Raw genomic sequence first — 21,092 nt, 5'->3', positions numbered from 1 at the left:
TATTTCTGGGTTAGCGGAGTCTGTAACCCGAGGTACCACTGGACTGCAATATCCTTCTGGATAAGCTTTCTGAGTTGGGTGCTGAAGGTACCCATGATACTAGTACTATTTTTCTAGAAAAAAAAGTGTCGAAACTCACCATGAACACCTCCCTCAATAGTGCCCACCTGAGAGGTGCTGGAACTGAGTTCTGGTGAGTTCCAGATGGAAAAAAGCCCTGCGTGTCACAGCGACTCTGTTCTTTCTTGGACAACCAATGATCCTCCATGCTGTTCTAACATCTACATAAAAGGTGGTCCTGGGATGTGGTCTGAGGTGTCACTAACATGTGGATGGCACTCAGCTCTGTCATTTTGCTCCCCACCCCACCGGTAATATAGTTCTTTAGTCTTCAGTGAGTGGCCAGAGATGAAGAAACATAAAAAAGTCCTTCTTTTCCTTTCACTCTGTAAACAAACTAACTCTAGATTCTCCCCAGCACCATTTCCCTCAGATTGCATAAATGAATGCAAACAGCAGCAGCCCACAGCTTTTCTCATTTTCCCAGGTTCTGGAAAATCTGTATTCACTTAACAAAAGCTATGGGATGGGTTCTGGTTGAGGACAACATCATATGAATGATGCTCAGAAACCTTGGACTCAAATAGCCTCAGACCCACAGGGCAAGCTAGCTTAAGGGTCTACCCCAAATATCATGTGCATCCAATTAGGAAGCCCACTATACTGCATCCTTGGTAGGTGATGACCCAGCCTCTGAATGGTGAGGGGCCCTGTGCCTCCTAAACTAGCCTGCTGCCTGTAGGTGTAGTAGTGGAAAATGCTAGCCAGTCTGCACTGTACAACTGCAATCCTAAACACGCTAACTGAGCAATCTGAACAACATGCTGTTGCCACTGAGTCTGGCAGAACTGGGGAGCGACTGCCACATGTACAGTACCACCCAACCACTCATGGCAGCAGAAGTGACCTAGTAATCAAGACTGGATCGGGGTTCCACTCAGTCCAACACACATAGCCAGGTAGAAGAGGGTGGTTGCATGGTGTAAGCCCCTCTTTATATAGTGCATTTAAAAAGGTAAAGGTACCCCTGCCCGTTCGGGCCAGTCTTGCCAGACTCTAGGGTTGTGCGCTCATCTCACTCTATAGGCTGGGAGCCAGCGCTGTCCGCAAAAACTTCCGGGTCACGTGGCCAGCGTGACAAGCTGCATCTGGCGAGCCAGCGCAGCACACAGAACGCCGTTTACCTTCCCGCTGGTAAGCGGTCCCTATTTATCTACTTGCACATAAGGGTACTTTCGAACTGCTAGGTTGGCAGGCGCTGGGACCGAACGACGGGAGCGCACCCCGCCATGGGGATTCGAACCACCAACCATGCGATCGGCAAGTCCTAGGCGCTGAGGTTTTACCCACAGCGCCACCCTATGCATAGGATTCCACTGTAAGGCTTACTTGGGTGCCTCTCAAATCCTGGCATGGGCATTGTCTGAAGAGCCATAAACAGTGCCTTTAAGGGGATTAGAACAGGCTCTTCTGCACTGAAGATCATAATACATACACCCCAGTCCCTTTTACCTTCCTCTTTCAATTATTTCTCTCTCCCATCTGGTCTCAATTTCTTTGAGGTTAGGGAGACACACACTTTCCTGTAATGAAACAGCAATAATTCCACAGTTATCAGTAGGAACCCAATGGACACGTGTGCCAGAATAAATCACTCATGTTTGCACTGTGGATGATTTGCAGTGCGATAGTCAATCCGATATCATTTCTGAGGTCAGGGTACAGCAAAATAGCAGTTTATTCCACTTTCCTGCCTAATACCCATGTCTAGTATTGACTCATTTCCTGTAAATGGCTTCGGAGAATGCCTTCAGAAAATGTTCAGGCAGGAATGTCATAAATGAAAGTGCTTTGCTGTTGCTAAGATGTTTCTTAACAGGGTGTCTGGTCTCCTTGGCAATATAAGGAATATACCTCTGTAAACAACATTAGTAACTCATCAAGAGACTTTCACCTTTGTGGGTGCCTATGGAGGTGGGGGAGAACAAAACTAAAATAAGCTGTCTCTAGAAAAGAGATCTCAAGATAACAAAATTTGTTTGTTTGTTTGTTTTAAACAATATACTATTTTCAAAAATGTGCCTCCCCCACCACCAACACCACCAAATTGTTTTGGAGTAGAATTTGCTATTGGAACCTCATTTCTCCCCATTACTCCTGGGATTTTTCTCTCACATTGCTTGGGATAATAATCTACCATCATGAACTCTGTCTGGCACAATTAGAAGCTTGGAGTTTATGTGCTTTCTATCATCAAACACAACACAGCCGCCTGCAGTTGATACTTTGCAAGATTACCATTTGGCTTAAAAGCAAAAAAGGGAAGATAAAGCATCTTTGGGGAAAGAAAGCTCCAGTGGCCATAAAGGTATTCCCCCCCCCCCCACTGTTGATAGTTAGGACTACCTCATTTTGCGCCCTTTTTGCAACTGTCTGTCACTTCTAACTTTCTGTAGTTTTCGCTTATGTTTGCTGCAGATGCATGGTTTTGATGCTCTTGCTGTTCTTTGCCATTGGAACCATTAGATTCGTTTTCCCTATGTGGCCATTTGATCCTTATGGCTGTAATTCTGCTAAAGATGTCAGAATCCTACATCTGAAATGATGTTATGGAATGTAACAAAAAAATCTTATGTATCATCTCTCCAGCCAATTGAATTAAGAGGCAATGTGGGAAAGTGAGGCTAAGAAATGAAAAGGCGAAGAAGAAAAATGGACTGAAATCCTGCAGAAGCAGGCCTTATTATTATTATTTATTAAATTTGTTATTTATGGCCTCCATCCCTTCAATCAGTAGGAGCTTATGTATGCGACCTTGAACTCCCCAGAGGAAAAGCAGGACATAACCATCAGTCAATGAATCAATCAATCAATCAATCACTCAAGTAGACTCTTGATGCTCGAGATTTTTTCCCCTCAGAATTTATTCTGGATAGACATGGCTCATGAGATCATCTTCCTATAAATCATGTGGGTTATATATGAATGAAAACTTTTAAAGTATTATCCAGAAAAAAAATTGAAACTTAGGTGATTCCTGTGAGAGGCGACTGCTTACGTTTCTCCAACTGAGATCAAGGACATTTAAAAGTGAATCGCTTTTTGTTGGACCCCACTTTACGTTTTTAGGTACACCTGAGAGTAACTCAAGAAATAGAGATATTGCACACATTATGTGGTATGAGGCAGTTGACAGTGGCAAGAGAGCTTAGTGTACTCTTTTTTCCTGGTTTACTACATACATGCTATTTTTAACATGGTGGAGATTTTATTTTTGCTCTTTCATTCAAATGCACTTGCCGATGAAAGTTATATAGCCAGTGATTCTACCACCTCAGTCTGCTACCTATGTCATTTGAACTAGGGCTGATACATGGAATATGTGGCATAACAACAAGGACAGTGTTTCTGAACAAAGCACACACTGTCTCCTTTCTTCACTGCTGAGCAACTAGAACAGCATCTTATGTAACTCGGATTGGGAGTAGGGATGTGCAAGAAAAAAGTCATTTCATAATTGTGTTCATTTTTGCTATTTAAGACCTCGTGTATTTTGCTCTTCAGTTGCTAAAATCACATTTGCTTCTTTCTTCATTTGTTAAATTCATGTCGGTTTTGTTACATTCATTTCCCATTTTTCCTCCTCCTGTTGTTGTTTTTTTCCTGCATCTTGTGGCACAAGCAGCAGGAGTGCTGATTTGGGGGGCTGCCATTTTATTTCCCCATAATGCTTTGGACATCGACATTGACACATTCTATGGTGTACTGGGGGACAAATGACAGTCACTACAAAAAATAATAATAATGCTCACCTCAGAGGCTGGATCAGACCAAAACTCCTTCTAGTCCAGCATCCTGTACTCACAGTGTCCCATCAGATATCTATGACAAGCCCACAAGCAGGACATGAGTGCCATAACATTCTCCCATTTGTGATCCCCTGTCAGGAGTTCTGAATCACATAGAACCACTGTAAAGAAGGTGATTTGCCATCACACAGACACCCCATTCTTCCTAGCATTACTGACTTCACATGATGAAATTTAAAACCTGAACAGGGCTTTACTCCCTAAATATTTTATGGAATTGTGCTATTATTGAAGGAGTTAAGACCAGAGAGGTCTGTTCCTAGACTCTGCTAGGTCATGCCCCCTTACCTCCATGAGGGATGATGTGAAGCTGCTTCTTTTTCCTATTCCTCATCTCTCTTCGCACCATGCAACCAACCAGAATGGACATGTTTGAACTTGCTCCAATTTCAGACTGCATGTTTGAAACTATATTCTGTATTTTGCACCCAGAAGTATTCCACCTATGTTCTCCTTGCTGCTGGCATGGGACAATGCATGAATCTGGCCTTTGGATTTAGTAAGTGAAGCTTTTAAACTTACTTAACAGTGTTCATTGCTAGAGGTGTGGAGAGAGAGGGCAGGAGCATTAAGGCAGACTAAACAGATATGCAAATGGGTTTTACAACCTATATTCCACACTATTCTACTGGTAAACTCTGAGGGTGATTTTAATTCTGCTGGGCAGGCTGTCTCCTGCTGGATACCCACATTTTGAATCTAGATGTCCATCCGATTCTTTTGTTAATTAGTAAAGGTAAAGTGACCCCTAACCATTAGGTCCAGTCGTAACCGACTCTGGGGTTGCGGCGCTCTGGGGTTGCAGCATTCATCTCGCTTTATTGGCCGAGGGAGCCGGCGTACAGCATGTGACCAGCATGACTAAGCCGCTTCTGGCGAACCAGAGCAGCTCACGGAAACGCCGTTTACCTTCCCGCCGGAGCGGTACCTATTTATCTACTTGCACATTGATGTGCTTTCAAACTGCTAGGTTGGCAGGAGCTGGGTCAGAGCAACGGGAGATCACCCCGTTGCAGGGATTTGAACCGCCAACCTTCTGATCGGCAAGTCCTAGGCTCTGTGGTTTAACCCACAGCGCCATCCACGCCCCCTTTTGTTAATTACCCACAAGTGAATCAAATCTATTTTCCACCCTCAAACCTATGAGTCTCTTTTGAGGTGTTTTCCCACTTAGCTTTTCCACCTCCAATTTTTGTACTTGTGCAGAACCACAAGGGTTACCACAAGTCTGCCAGTGTCCCCCGCATTCTCATTCTCTCTCTCTCTGTCCGTGGGTGGTGCAGTTTTGGATACATATGCTCAAGGGTAGGAAGACTCAAATCAGCATCAGTATGTGGGTGTATAGTAATGGTTTTTCAATATATACAAGTTGCTGCTGATGTTATCACAGCTATCACCCAGCTTCTAGAATTCTGCTTTGTTTGTTTACTGCATTGGGGTGGCGGGGTTCTGTCATTCATTCATATATATATATATATATATATATATATATATATATCCTGTTAAAAACTAAGCTCCAGGCTTGGATTCCTTGTGCCATATCACATAAATGCCAAACGCAAACAGCCTGGCTGTTTTATGAACATACTCAGTTGTAGGAGAAATAGCAGATGTTGAATGTGCTCTGCCATGGCATGAATCTCGCTCAACAATGTGCCTTTTCCTGTGAGTGACTGGTCTGGAAAATCTGTATGCTACAATTTGTTTAGTCTTTTGCTCCGCGCATAATTTGGTAAGGCTGATGAAGCAGCACCATATGTTACCTGCACTGACACACAAAAATGGAATTTCTGTAATAGGAGAAACAGGCATTTCTAAAGCATCCATGCAGGGTATCATGCACATAGTCCAGATGTGCATTTCTCAGACCCCAGTTCACACATCACGTAAGCGCCTTTGGGTTCAGCAAGTATGGCCTGAGAGGTCATACTTCCCACACCCGCTCACCTCATATATGTGCAGTGCAACAGGCAGCTCAGGTGAGCAGTTGGCAGCTCAAACAGACACTCTGCAGCTACGCTAATGCTACAAGTGTATGGACGCCTGCAAGTCGTATGTTTGAATATTGCAGGATGGGAGCACAAGTAAGGTCTTGCCTATTACCTGTGGACCATCTCATGTATAAACTGGGACTCAGTCTATGCAATAGCAGAGGAAAGCATAAGCTGAATTTTATACCCCATTTAACGAAGACCTTTTTGTAGGTTCATCAAAGAACTGAAATAAAGGTTAACTGCTTGTTGTGATAACCATGCCATTAATACAATTTACCTGCTGCCAGTGTCATGCATAAACTGGGACTCTGCCCATACCACCGCACAAGAAAATTTAAGCTGTCCTTTATGCATTGTTAAACTAGGGCCTTTGTGTAATCATATCAAAGAAGTGCACAAAGAAGTGAAATAGAGGTTAACTGCTCATTGTGCTAATCACACCAGGGATAGAATTTAAAAAGTCAACAAAAGGGTAGGCTTGTTTGACTGACCAAGAGCTTTTTACAATAATTATTTCTGAGTGACCTTTGGTTTTTCCAATGGAGGTTTTAGAAGAAGCAGTTCTCTTGAACTTCGATATTCCAGGTTGCACCAAATTCAGTTTCCATTAGTGGTGCTGACAGCATGGAACTAGCAAATAAATTCTAATACTTAAGAGATGCATATACTGGGTGGTATTCAACTAAGCTTTACTCAGAAAAGATCTATTCAAATTAGGAACCTAACATAGTCATGTTCATTAATTCCACTGGGTCTGCTCTAAGTAAAACTTAATTGAATATCACCCGTATGAAATATGACAGCAACAGCCGTAGTAATACTGAAAGTACCCAGCATACAACATAATCCTGAAATCACACAATATAAACAATATAACTGAAACTACAACAAATGATTTCTAAAAGCAATAACAAAATGCAACCAACACTCAAAAGTGAAACTCACCAACTTAGCATCTGCAGCTAAAGGCATCATACATTAAAACTAGCAAGTACAGTCATACCTCGGGTTGCGAACGTGATCCATGCGGGAGGCACATTCGCAACCTGCAGCACTGCGTCTGCACACCCGCGTGACGCGCTTCTGCGCATGCGCGTGACATCATTTTGCACTTCTGTGTATGTGCGAGCGCCGAAACCCAGAAGTAACCTATTCCAGTACTTCTGGGTTCGGCATAGTCCGCAACCCAGCAGCATTCGCAAACCGAGGTATGACTGTATGACTCCGCAGGAGAAAGTGAGAAGCCATGGTGGCTTAAGGGTTTTTGTGACAGTCCCAGCACTTTGTGGACAGTTAGACACTATGTAGAGTGACCCAGTCACAACTCATTCAGACCTTTAATGGATGGAAGCATCAAAACAAGCTCGGAAGTAAGTAGGAAGCTAATAGGACAGGCCTAAGATCAGAGTTATATGTTCTGACCTGCAAGAGCCAGACAAGATTTTACAACACATTTAAAACGTTTTATTTGCAGCTCTTTAGCTGAGTCATGCAATTGGCTGAGCTACTCCAAGTACAATTAAGACACAGCGACAACAGGTGTTTCTGTTATTAATGCTCGTGCCTGCCAGAGTCTCTAGGAGTCTATGATTCAGCAGTTTCTAAATGCAAACTGCAAACTCCTGCAGTGCACTGATCTCAGACCTCAACCTACAGATAAATTGCTCATTCGGGGGGGGGGGGGACAATTACATAAGCATTAACTCCCACTGACAAAATATCAGCTAAGCAGCTTTAACTCTTAGCAAGCAATCAGCTAGACAAAGGATAGTCACTCAAAAGCCACAGTAATGTATTCCTTGGGTTTTGGTTGATTGCAATAATCCTTCAAGAGATTAGGCAACAACTATTCAGCATCCAAATATGCAAATCTCTGGTTTGCCTATTGCAGTACATAGACTTGCATTCTGTTGTGGGGCAGGTTGTGTGCTTTGCTCCGGAATCAGGATTATAGCAGACCTCCCAAAAAAAAAAAGGGGGTTTGGTGAGAGGAAAGGAAATGAAACTTTGTAAAGTAGACCTGAACAGTGAACTAGCCCAGGTGGGGCTTGGTAGCTTGGGAAGCAGGTGTGTGATGCCTCAGCTGGAGTAGGCTCAGGTGAGGGTGAGATGCTTCGTAAAGCTCGTAAAGCCCACATTGTATAACAGAAAGATGTCCTGGCCAGGCCTACGTCCCAGTTTTCGCCAAGATTCTGATGTCCAATTCACTTGAATACAGTACCAAACACCTGCATATTCCCCCTCATCGTTGGGCAGTGTAAACACCGTGTTTTCAGGTATGCCAAAAAATGAGGTCTCAGTGCCCTGACCCACACGACGGACGACGTTGGGTTTTCAGCGAAATCTTGACCCCGCAGGTTAGGGCGCCAAAAGCTCATTTTGTGGGACTCTGTGAAACGTAGGGATTTTAACGCCAAATATCAAAGGAGGTCTTGCCCCACATTTGGAGCCGCTTTGAAGTGAATCGGGCAATGTCAAGTTTTTGGCGAAACCTTGACCCCACGAGTTAGGGCGCCGAGGGAACATTTTGCGGGGCACTGTGAAATGTGGAGTTTTGACGAACAAACCTTGGAGGGGGCTTGTGCCGGAGTTTGGATCCGCTTTCATGTGAATCGGATGATGTCTTTTTTGATAAAATACTCACAATGCAGATTAGGGCGCCAAGGTGATCATTTTGTGGGGCGCTGTGAAATGTGTTGTTTTAACCGCCAAATGTTGCAGTGGGACTCATGCTAACGTTTGCAGGCGCTTTGGAGTGTATCGGATGATGTCAGAGTTAAGTGAAAACTCGTCAGAGACAGTTACAGTTGCAAATGGCAACAAATATCTGTACAAGGAAAAGAAGCAGGTTTGCTCAAGTGTGTTGCAAATAGAAAAACTGTAATGAAGTGAGATACGTAGTTTACTTGCCCGAATTAGCAGTTTGCTGAGTGTGCCAACCCTGACCAAGCATAGTTTTAATGTAAATTTGAATCACAACAAATGTGCAGTTGCCAAAGATGGTGTTTTGTATGCACAAGATCTTGAAAATGATGGATCTGCAACACATTTAGTTCTTTTTTTATATAAATTATATTTTATTGGTTTTCCATACATTCATGCCACATTACAACTTCTATTACATTTTCCATTTTTGACTTCCTTCGGCCTCTCTGCCAATCATCCGAATTCTAACTTCTTTAATTACACATTTCCAAATTTTACTATTGCCTTTATGCCTACCCCCCACTTCTATTTTGCCTTTTTACAATATTTCTTGTGTTATTACAGAGCTTCTTTAAATGCCACTAGCGTTATTCCATTATCACTTATACATTCCCAGTACTCAACTAATTTTCCCCAGTCCTCGATGAACTTTTGATCTCGTAGATATCTGATCTTCCCAGTCAATTTATCAAGTTCTTCATAGTCCATCAGCTTCATTCTCCACTCCTCCAACGTTGGTATTTGTTCTTGTTTCCATTTCTGGGCCAGTAATATTCTTGCCGCTGTTACTGCATATTGGAAAAGTTTGTGATCCTTTCTATTTATTTCATTTCTGACAATTCCTAAGAGAAAGGCCTCTGGTTTCTTAACAAATGTATATTTCAACATTTTTTTTTCAGTTCATTACATATCAACTCCCAGAAGCTTTTCACTTTCTTACATTCCCACCACATATGATAAAATGTACCATCTTTTTCTTTAGATTTCCAACACTTCTTGCATGTTTTGTACATTTTTGCAAGTTTTACTGGTGTAATATACCATCTATATATCATTTTCATAACATTTTCCTTTAATGCAGTACATGCAGTAAATTTAATACTTTCATTCCATAGTTTTATCCAGTCATTTAGTTATTTTCCATTTTTTTGAACAAGCATATCCAAGGAACCAGCATGCAGGAAAATGCAGTGGAAGAAGGCCGTCCTGCTGCTACATATTATCATTTTTGCTTCTGACATCAACATTTGCTAATTAGTCGTATTCAGTACTTGAAAAGTCACATCCCACTTTTCAGCAGGCATTAATTAATTTGCCCTGTAATATTGCAAAATCCTAAGCCCCAAACCTCTGACATTACAAAAATTGTACTAAGGAGGACAAGGGCTTATCCCAATGCATTTAGCCCCCTCAAAATCTGACAATTTAAAAATATAATAAAATAGCATTTTGAACTTAACAAGGGCTCATATTGCCAGAAATTACTAAGGGGATAACAAAGCATTTTGGACATCTATAGAACAAAGCCATGGGAGGTCACAGCTTAACCCATGTAAAAGAAGAATTTCCGTCAGGGTCATTGCAACATACCACATACCTGTGACACATCCCCATTAGTTGAATTTGAGGGTTAATTGCTCAGCTGCTACATTCGACGCCCAAGAGATCAATAAATATTGAGAAAGGATCAAATTTTTGATTTAGATCCATCACTTCAAAACATGTAACAGGGAAAACAATCTTTCATGTCGTGATTCAGGCGAGTTGCAAAATACTATTATTAGTGTTGTAGGGCAAACAAAATGGGTTTGGAATATCTTCCTTACAGGGAAAGTGAGAGTGGCCATAGCTCAGCAGTAGAATACATGCTATGCACACAAAGCGTTTGGGTTCGTTGGTTGTTGTTTTTTCCCAGGTGGGTGAAGTGACTGTGGTGGGACATGACAGAGGTTTTACACAATTATTAATGGTATGAAGAAAGTGAATGGATAGGAGCTCTTCTCTGTCTCATCAAACTAGAGTGGAGTTGATTGGCAATATAGTCATAAATGATTTCTTTATACAACATCTAAGTTGCCTCTGAAATGCTACAGATATTTGTTGCTCAAAGCTGTAGGACATTGCAAATATACAAATGATAATGATAAAGGAAACTGCTTGCTGCTAGTGATAACCACTAGCTTAGTGGGCAAATTCATGGAGGATAAAGCTTTCAGTGGCTTCTAACCGTGATGGCTATGGTCTGCCTCCACAATTGGAGACAGCAACACTTCTGAATACCAGTTGCCGGAAGGGGAGAAGGCTCCTGTGCTCAAATCCTACTTGCAGGTTTCCCACAGGAATCTTATTGATCACTGTGAGAACAAGACGTTGGACTTAGATGGACTGGTCCACCAGGGCTCTCCTTGTGTACTTTAAACTCCTGGTAATCAGGCAGAATTGTGGAGGATGAGGAGAATAGCCATGATGGTACTTCCATGCTGAGAAGCAGAATGAAAATCAATTGTTCTGGGACTTTATTTTGGCAAAGCGTAGGGACAGAGTGCCATTCTATTCTGCCTGACAGGGCTAAGGCTGATGATGGTAACACTGCTTTAGTGCACAAAGAAATACCCTGTTTGACTTTTATATAGTGGGAGGAAAATGGTACTGTCGTCACCATTACCTCTTTCAAGAATAGTCAAGAAAACGATAACGGGCCGGTGGCGCTGTGGGTTAAACCACAGAGCCTAGGACTTGCCGATCAGAAGGTCGGCGGTTCGAATCCCTGCGACGAGGTGAGTTCCCATTGTTTGGTCCCTGCTCCTGCCAACCTAGCAGTTCGAAAGCATGTCAAAGTGCAAGTAGATAAATAGGTACCACTCTGGTGGGAAGGTAAACGGCATTTCCGTGCCCTGCTCTGGTTCGCCAGAAGTGGCTTAGTCATGCTGGCCACATGACCCGGAAGCTGTACGCCGGCTCCCTCTGCCAATAAAGCAAGATGAGCACTGCAACCCCATGAGTCGGTCATGACTGGACCTAATGGTTTTATCCAAAACAGAGACAATTCACAAAGGCGAAGATTTAGCAAGGATTCCAAACAATCCGCAAGCACCTCTCATGGTCCACCTCCAAGGAGCCTCCAGAACATAAGATAAAAATGTTCTCTTTGTGATTAATGCCAGTCAACCTGAGAGTGGGGAAGCTTTCGGTATCAGGATCTTAAGGAAAAGAAAACATCTGGAGACTTCCTGAATGGTACATGGATCCCAGCTAACTGTAAATGACCATGAAGGGAAAATATCTCAGTAGCCAATATTTTTCTCTGCTGGTATCAAATGAAATTCATTTGGTATCAGCTGGAGCTTCTGTAGTGCTAATGGAAGTTATTTTCAGTTATCACATCAGCCCATAAGTATACAAAGGCAGCAATTTTGCTAGTAATCTGGAGATCAGTTGGAATGCAGGGGGTATGCTTTAGACTATTTCAGCAGTGACAAGCCTTTATTTTAAATACATGTTGTACATCATAAATAAAAAAACAGCACAGCAAAAAGAACATTGAGCTAGGGTAAAGATTAGAGTTGGGAACATATCACAGTGTGAATATCTGAACTCCTAAACACTAGGAATGCCCAGAAAACCCAGTGCTTAATCGAGAAGAACTATGCCTGAAAGCTAATTTTATGCCACAGATGTTCCTTTTAAAACTTCAGATATGATAAATTGCACTGTTGAAATGAATGAGGGAGCAGGGGTGGAATTTTCCAGCAAGTTCTCCTAACACGGATCTGGTTACAAAAGGAATGAAATATTTTTGTTTTCTCAACAGTCCCAATGATAGGCGCAGTTGGATTGAGAAATTTTAGAGAAAAACTAGTGATTCATTTCAAACTGGGCAGCAGATCCTTAACATGATTGCCTTAAAATTAAATGTGCTAATGCTTACCTCTAAAGCCTTAAATGGCTTGAGATCCAAGTACTTATAGGAACACCTCTCTCTACACCAACACGCCCGTGCCTTCAAAAAGATGCAGCTGGTATGTTATCTTAATTCCTATTATTATTATTATTATTATTATTATTATTATTATTATTATTATTATTATTATTTCTTTAAAAACGTTTAGGGGTACTCTCATTTTCCTACTCATATTAAAATACTTCCTCTCAATGAGGCCAAACATAGATTCACAAAATGTTTAGGGGTATGCGTACCCTTGCATCCCCCCAGAAAAAAGCACTGGTTGTGATTATGAGATTATGATTATACCTTTCCTCTCAGGTATGATGTATGACTGGTGCTGCCACCACTGCAATCTTTTTGGTGCCAACTTAAAGCCTATTTATATGCCAGTGTATTCTGAGCACTTTAATTGTTGGCCTGCCACCTTTCCTATTGTTTTAGTTATTCTGGGATTTGATTAGGAACCTACTTATTTATTTTGTATTTTATTTTAGAATGACTCAGTGATTATGGCCTTTGCCTGCAACCTGTTAGAATTCCTGCTGCATGATTGCAGTCATGAGATTGTTGTCTATCACATGATGGTATATGTTTTGACTCCACAGAGTGGGAAGTGACGGAGACAGGATGTTTGTGTTACTGTGTTCTGTGAAGTGGGACTGTTGTCCTTTGTTCTTTCTCTTTGCTGTGTGATGCTAGAGAGAGAGGGGGCCATGTTGCAGTGCTCCGTGTGTGTTTATATGTAAAGAAAGTAGATTAGCCAAAATGCTGAGTTGCTGAGGTCTGTTACGCAAGCTGCAAAGACTCTGTGGATCCCTAAGTGTGCCGGTGTCTGTCGGCATCGGTCGCTATGATGTTTGGGCTGAAGAAAGCTAATGAAGCTCCCGAACTATCAACCAGGAGGGAGAGAACATGCCAGTCGAGCATATGTCTCTGCCAGGGTCCTACTCGAGTGTAGGACAAGCTCCTGACACAACCCTAGGATCTGTCAGGATTAAAGGTGGTTTTACATTAACAATAAATAAATTATAAAATAGTAAAAGTCAACATCAAGTGTTGAGAAAGTGGTCATCATTAATAGCAATTGATGAACCTAAACGTTCAGAGGGGAATACTTGTGAATAAGAGACTCTGGCCACTCAGTGGGAGGAGGGCTGTTTATGGCTTCCCAAAGGCACCTCTTTAACTACCTTTGAAAACAGGGTGCTGATAGATGAGCACTTAGTGTAGACATTACCATTCACTCTGGCTTCAGTCCTCTCCCCGCAGCAAGGTATTTGAAGCCACATACACATGACATTAGCCCAAATCCATCTGTATCCTGTAGTTCCTTGATAAATACTGCTGTTTAGTGTGTTTACCCTCAAATTGGCTTCCATCTGGTTTGAAAACATAAACCACATTCACTGTGCAGTGTTGGGTAAATTTGAGAAAGTCGTTGTGCATGCACAGTTGATAGCTGTGTTTTAAAGGTGTTGGGATGGTTGCAGATGTGGGACAACAAAACAGGTAATACACATGGGGTCAATACACCCAGGGCTTTTTTTCAGCCGGAACTCAGTTCCAGCGCCTCTCAGGTGGGCGCCATTGCAATTATAAAAGAACAAAGTGAGTTCATGGTGAGTTCCAGTACCTCTTTCTGGAGAAATAGCACTAAATACATTATGGTTGCCATGTGTCCAGAATTTCCCGGACATAGCCGGGACTTGGCAGTGTCTGGGTGGAAATCACTTTAATTTCCAGGAAAGTGTAGATTTTGGCAAGTATCCTTAAAAATAGCTCCAAAACTTCAATTTATTTGGTTTTTTTGCAATTTTGTGTCCGTATCTACACTTTTTGAAATATGGCATCCCCATAAAAATGTTTAAGTGTCCTCTGTTTCTTTGCAAAAGAGGATAGGGAGAGAACTAGAATAGGTGGTGGAGGCCACACAACATTTCTTCCAGCAGAGAAGCAGCTGTGACCGCAGGGATCCCTTCTGAACCAAAGTTAATACATTTTTCAGTTTAGTTAGGTGTGATGATTAAGTGTCCACAGTATCTTTGAGAGCGGGGAGAAAACCATAACAAATTGTCTCTGTGACCTCCTTCTTATCAGCCCCACCAGGACCAGTTCACCAATGGCCACTGGTCAGAAAATAGATTGTGCTTTCTTGCTACAGATTGTTGAGGGTTTCTGATCCAATTGTTCAACAACAGGAAAAACAAAATGACTTTTCTCCAGCTAGCTGAGACTGCTGAAAGAAGAACGCTGACCAGGGGTGGACCTGCATAACACTCTCAGGCCTTACAAATGTAGACAGTATTGAGGGACCATTGGTCTGACAGCTTCCGATGTTCCTGTTCCACTTGGTACATTCTCTTGACAGACATTGGAACTGATGCCTTAATTCTGTACACAAATGAGGCGAAAAGATGCTAAGCAAACAGCATCACTATAGTCTCCTTGCTGTGATGAAAACCCAAACTGAGAATATTACGCATAATAGAGGGTGGTCTTGGGCATTCTAGTCAACATGTGCAGGCTCAGCCTTAAGAAACAATTTGTTGTAACTGTGACAATGCAAACAGGAAGAAGATAATGCGTGCATTCTCTAAACGGTGTTTCTATAATCTCTTTTGGAACATAACAAAGAAATGCAGGGAGTCGCACTGCATGTACTCAGAGGTTCATCTACAGACCTTCCCTCCATGTATACCCTGCCCATCATAATGACAGACATTTTGCTGCTTTAAAATAATTCCCCCATTAAGAAATCCCTGTGCTGCCTCTCTTTCTTGTTTTATTATCCTGGAATGATTCAAAGGAAGCATTAAAGTTATTTGCTGTGCTTTCTTTCCTTGCAGATGATAGCTCTAGATGGAATTATTAATAATAGTCCTGCATGATGACGGAAAAGGGGGAGGAAAGGGCAAATGAGTTGGAGTGAGCTGCTTCAACAGAAATGATGCATCCAGACCAAGGTAAGGTAAAAGGTAAAGGACCCCTGGACGGTTAAGTCCAGTCAAAGTATTGCTTTACTTACCAGCATGTGGGTGCTTACAGTGGCATATGTCATCATGCCAATGCAATGTTCCAAAACATGGCATTACAGGAGAATTTGGTCAGTGTTATGCAGGAGAACCGCTGGAACAAGATGCAAGGGTTTGTCTACACTACATTTTTATGGGGTGAGATGTGTTCTTGAATTCACCCCTGCAGCGTTTCTGCAGAGCTTGCTCTTTCAGTTCAGTGGAAGAAGTTCTAGACACATTATCTCCCCCTTTCCCACCATTTTATTGCATATTAAATAAATGCAAAACAACGTCTGGAGTACAGTTTGGGTGATGTGTATGTTTTTTCCATTGCAGTGGTCACATGTGCTACTGTGACCACCAGTACCTCCTAGGGTGCCCACAAAATTCTCAGTAAATATATCCTCAAAAATGCACAATGTACAAGAGACTGCTTGCTCTTCCTGCTCTGTTTGCACTGGCACAGCCTCCCCAAATTGAGCATGGCACCCCTCCTTCTGCTTTGACCAGCTTCTCTCTGTGAATGAGCATGGCAGTGGCTGGTGTTAGTTGCATTTCCCCCCCATCAATAGAGAGGCACAACTGCACTATTTTGTAGTCCTATTGTTAGGGACTTCAGAATCCAGACCAGAATGGAAAAATCCAGGCAGCAATATTTCTTTGAGAAAAGATTTTATTCAATTTGGTTTTGTCAGACAAGATCAAAAAGGGGTGCATTCAGGAAAAATGAGAGAATGCCCACCGTCAGTCAGATGCAGACAACTTTTATACCTTTTGGCAAAAGCACAGTTCAGCCCTTGACCCACCCCTTACACATTCCTCTTTATACATATTCATTAAAAGCTCTACCAATTAAAGAATTGATGGTGGCCCTTCGGTTCCAGGCTGCATTATCCACTAGGTGGCACTGATGGCTTATAATCCTCTTGACCTATTGGCAATTCCCGTAAATGCTCCTTGACCCCTGCCTCTTTCTGTGGTTTTTAACAGGTTGCTCGGTTTAGAACTTTGTGGTGGGCTAAACATCCTGAGCAAACGGACAGTTTCTCAGAAAGAGCTCAACCACTAGCAAAATCCCCTGGCCGCATCCTCTTGCAAAGAGCAGGGGCAAGCAGGGGAGAGAGAAATGTCTTTTTAGCTTTTAGTTTGCTTTCTAAGATGGCTTTCAGCTTATAAAATGGCTCCAGCCTGGCTCTCCAAAGAGGACCCAGGTGGACCCTTGGTCCTCACTCCTTCACTATTTCTTTCTTCTCTGTTAGATGTGGCAGCCATTTTTGTGACATGGCACACTCCATTGGCAACCATGTTGTTGTTGTTGTTGTTGATGATGATGATATCCTGCCCATCTGGCAGGGTTTCCCTAGCCTTGGCACTTTTTCAAAATTGCAGATATTCCCTCTGACCTTTCACCTACAATATACACCTCATTTCATTTATCAATTGCTTCCTATGAAACATCCTGTGATTAACAATTAAAAAATCAGTAAAATGGGTATGTGTTGCTGGAGAAACACAAAACCAAAGTCCCTTAGGAATATGGAACTAGTTGCATAGGTTTTTGGATTCTGGCCTACATTTCCTACAACATGATCCTATACTCAGGAGTAAGCCCTACCGAGTTCAATGAAACTTACTCTCAGTTAAGTGTTTATAAGATGGCTGCCAAAATGTGTTTGGTTTTTTTTTTTGTGTGTGTGTGTGTGTGTGTGTGTTCCAGAAAAATTATATAATGTAAGCTTTATCATGCATCTTCTAAATTTAAATTGGCTCCATACATGCTTATGAAAGGGAACAGGACTTTTTTATTTAAAAAGAAAAGGTGGGGTTGCCTCCCTAGCCAATAGTAATTTACTGGATGTTTAATTTTATTGCTGCTTCAATGTTCTATTGCTTCTCTTAATGCTATCAATGTGATTTACGTATGTACCGTAACATCTTTGAAGATGTTTCATTTCCCTCTGCAATTAAGCTTTTTTTATTTTTTAGCTTCTACAAGTTTTTTTAAAAAAAAGATGCCAGCAAACAAAAATGTGAATCCACTTACTCATAGGTGATAAAAATTCACAGTAAAGCCATAGATGTAGCAGAGTGAGAATTACCGTAGCAGCAGGAATCAAAGATAAAAGAAGATTACAGATGATGAAATGTAGTAATTGACTAGAAATCGCTGAAAAATACCAGATGGATGTCAGTGTTCCACACAGTTCTAATATGCCTGTGTGGTTTTATTGAGCTTCACTTTTCAAATTTCCTAAGTGTAATTGTGGTTTATTGATATAGTATATGGCCCAGTTAATAGGTGACTGTAAAGAGAGATGCAGCTTAAGCCCGTCTGAGTCCAGGAATAAATACTGCCCTGCACTGCGTGGTTGAAGAGGTTCCTGTTAATGGCTGCCAGAAGATGCATTTGTTTCCTTGTACATGAACAGAAACTGCTCCATGTTGGATTTAAATTGTAGGACGAAGTGCTGCAGCAAAGATCAGGCACACAATTATGGCGCCTGCCAAAAGAGGCTTATGTAGGGTTTTTACATTAGTTTTGAGAAGAAGAGGGAAAACCCCACCAAAAGAAGGAAAACAAATTCCTTTGGAGTAACAGTTTGTCACAGTCAGCTTGGAGTCTTCACTCGCTTCCAAGGGCGGTTTTCTCTCATTTTACTTTTCAGTGGTGAGGAACCAGGCACATGCAAGCTTATAATATGCCAGATAATATTAACGTTTGCCTGGATTTGCACTTCAGAGTGATTAAATTAAGGAAAAGCTTTCACTTCCATACATCACTACTGGGAAAACCATATCTTTTACTCTACTCCATACCCTCCAAAATTTGTCCAATGCAAATAGGGATGTCCTAAAGAAAAGCGAGACACTCCAGGATCAAATCAGAAACCTGGGATGCTACTGTTCTGCCTTCACCGATGGAGATGGTATGCCTCTATGTGCCAGCTGCTGAAAACCGCTGGGTAGGGTGAGCATGCTCCTGTGCTCAGGTCCTGCTTGAAGGCTTCCCATGGACATCTGGTTGGCCACTGTAAGAACAGGATGTGGGGCTAGATGGACCATTGGCCTGATCCAGCAGTTCTGTCATTATCACATGCTGATTTGCTGGGAGTAAATATGCAGAGTTGTGTTCCACAAATGTTTCAGAAATGAACAAAGCAAAGCTAAAACTATGCCGTAAACTGACATGTTGTTTGTGGGGTCCCACAGCGTGGTAAACAGATCTCCTTTTGGAATCTCAAGACTGGGACACATCAGATGCAGTGTAAATTGGGTGTTTGCTGTTAGTATTAATTACCTCTCGAGTGCACCGAATATGAGCTCATTTGTATTCAGAACAATCCCCCCTAGAATAAGTAAAGAAGAAAGATGTTACAACCAGAAACACAAGAAGAAATAAAAGATCAATGAATGGCAAAAAAAGAGTGTTCTAAACTTTTTTCTCCAGCTGCCTTAAAGGATCGTCCTCAAAAATCAGCTATAGATGTGTAGCTGACATGCAACTTCTAACGCTGATAGGTGGCAGCAGGGGTTTCTCTAGAGAAAACATAAAGTGCTTGATGATCATGTATTTGTCTTGTTACTTGCCTAGTAAGACAGCTAATTATTGCAGAGTTATCCAGAGTTATGGCAGGTGACAGAAATATTGAGGACACAATATTGTATAAAGAAACAGTGTATATCTAATGAATAGTTTTGGGGGGGTTTCAGGGAGTGGGGATTTTGCCTCACACCCTGAAAACTACAAGCTACGTTGTTCTAAGTTCCAGTTGGATCATCTGTCTGGCCCATCATAGGTAGATATCCTCACAAAGGATCAATATTGTGTTCTCCAAAGCTCTTCTTCAAGGGATCCAGCTGTGATTAAGTAGAGATCAACTAAGGACAGTCATGCCATGTGTGTTCTCTGTACCCCTTCTCCAACTCAAGTAATTATTTCAAGCAATTTTGCCAAGATACAGAAGTTCCAAACATCTCAATGACTGTCAGAGTTGTTCATGCTTAGATGGGGCCATTGCACCCATTTTATACAGAGTCAAGTGAGGTTTGCCCCTGAACCTACACATAACAAGAAAGTTCAATGACTCACTGTTCCCTGATGGTGTTCCTGTATGAACTACGTGTTTATCACATTTATACTTTACATTTGTAGATATGCACATCAACCATTGAGTATGAAGAGTACTGAAAGATGTTTAGAATAAACAGCTATACCAATATATGTTTATATAAGTGAATATTGGAATAGAAAGTGACAACAACTTGTGACCTGTCAGTGATCCACACCAGTAAAGCAGTAGCACAAAAGCATGCACAATCAGAACCAGGAATTTAAACAATTAAAAAATGAATGCAATCAACAGTTGTGCAAACTAACCAGAACCAATTCTAGTGAAGGACCGCATCAAACTAATAATCATCAGAACGAACCTGTTTTAATAGTGTTTCTTCTCATTCCCAATTCTGCAGTACCAAGTATAAGTAGATATGACACAGTAAATAATGAAACAATATAATGTTTTGTACCTAATACAGAGCTTTGTAAGAGAGGGAGGAATCATACCAGGGCTTATATCACAATTGACATGTTAATAATTTGTTGCTGCCTTGTCTCTTGTTAGGAAATCAAGTAAGAATGTCATTTCCAGTATTTATGAAGGCTGACAGGGAAGTGCTGCTCAGAAGCTCTTGATCGGTGTTGGCAGAAATGTGCAATTTCATTTATTTTATTTTGCTGATGGAAGTTGACAGGAATTCAAGACTGTGGTTAGCCGCACTGTCTCATGCATTGATAATCACTTACATTCAAAGGGGTGCCACAAAGTTCAGGTGTCGGCTAGCTCCTTTCCATTTAGCAGCCCTGGAAACCACCTGCAGATCAAAAGGAGGAGATGCATATCTTTCCTCTGTGGCCTCTGTGCAGAGATGAGATGCTTTTCGGGATGTGGTGGCAATCTGATCAAGTGTAGAAAGAAGAGCATTGCGACGGCCAGGACCACACCAAAGGTCGCTGCTGTTATTATGATGTGTCTCTCTATGTGCACACATGTGTGTTTTTGACCCCACCCATCACTGGGTGAACGCTTGCCAAAACCATTCTAGTTTCTTCTCTGCAATGAAAAAAGGAATTCAGAAGAAGAATTCTAGTCCTGCTAGTGTGGCATAGTAGTTAAGAGTGTTGGATTAGGACCTAGGAGACCAGGAGTCAAATTCCCAGTCAGCCATGAAGCTCGCTGGGTGTCCTAAGGTTAGTCTCTCAGCCTAAATTACCTCACAGGGTTGTTGTGGGACTAAATGAGGGAGAGAACTGTATACGCCACTTTGAGCTCTTTGGAGAAAAGGTGGGATAGAAAAGCAATAATAAAAATTAAAATACTTGGACTCTTGAGTTCCTGCATCTGAAAAAGAAAAACAAAACAAAACTGCCTGAGTTGGTAGCCCTGGCGATACCCTTGACAACCACTGGAACACTGGGCGCCCTTGGTGATGTTGTTACCGTGGT

General features: G+C 41.9%; 1 long non-coding RNA gene across 1 annotated transcript; it reads right to left on the bottom strand.

Moving 5' to 3' along the window:
- Nucleotides 1–20,003: 20,003 nt before the first annotated feature.
- LOC310843020 lies at nucleotides 20,004–21,062 on the bottom strand. The gene is made up of 2 exons (XR_014563463.1): nucleotides 20,861–21,062; nucleotides 20,004–20,700 (listed from the first exon to the last, which is right to left on the bottom strand). It is a non-coding gene; the product is annotated as an uncharacterized lncRNA (long non-coding RNA).
- Between the last annotated feature and the right edge of the window lie 30 nt (nucleotides 21,063–21,092).

Source organism: Podarcis gaigeae (assembly GCF_964106915.1).
Source record: "Podarcis gaigeae genome assembly, chromosome: 4".
NCBI lineage: Eukaryota > Metazoa > Chordata > Lepidosauria > Squamata > Lacertidae > Podarcis > Podarcis gaigeae.
This window is presented reverse-complemented; position numbering and strand designations above follow the sequence as displayed.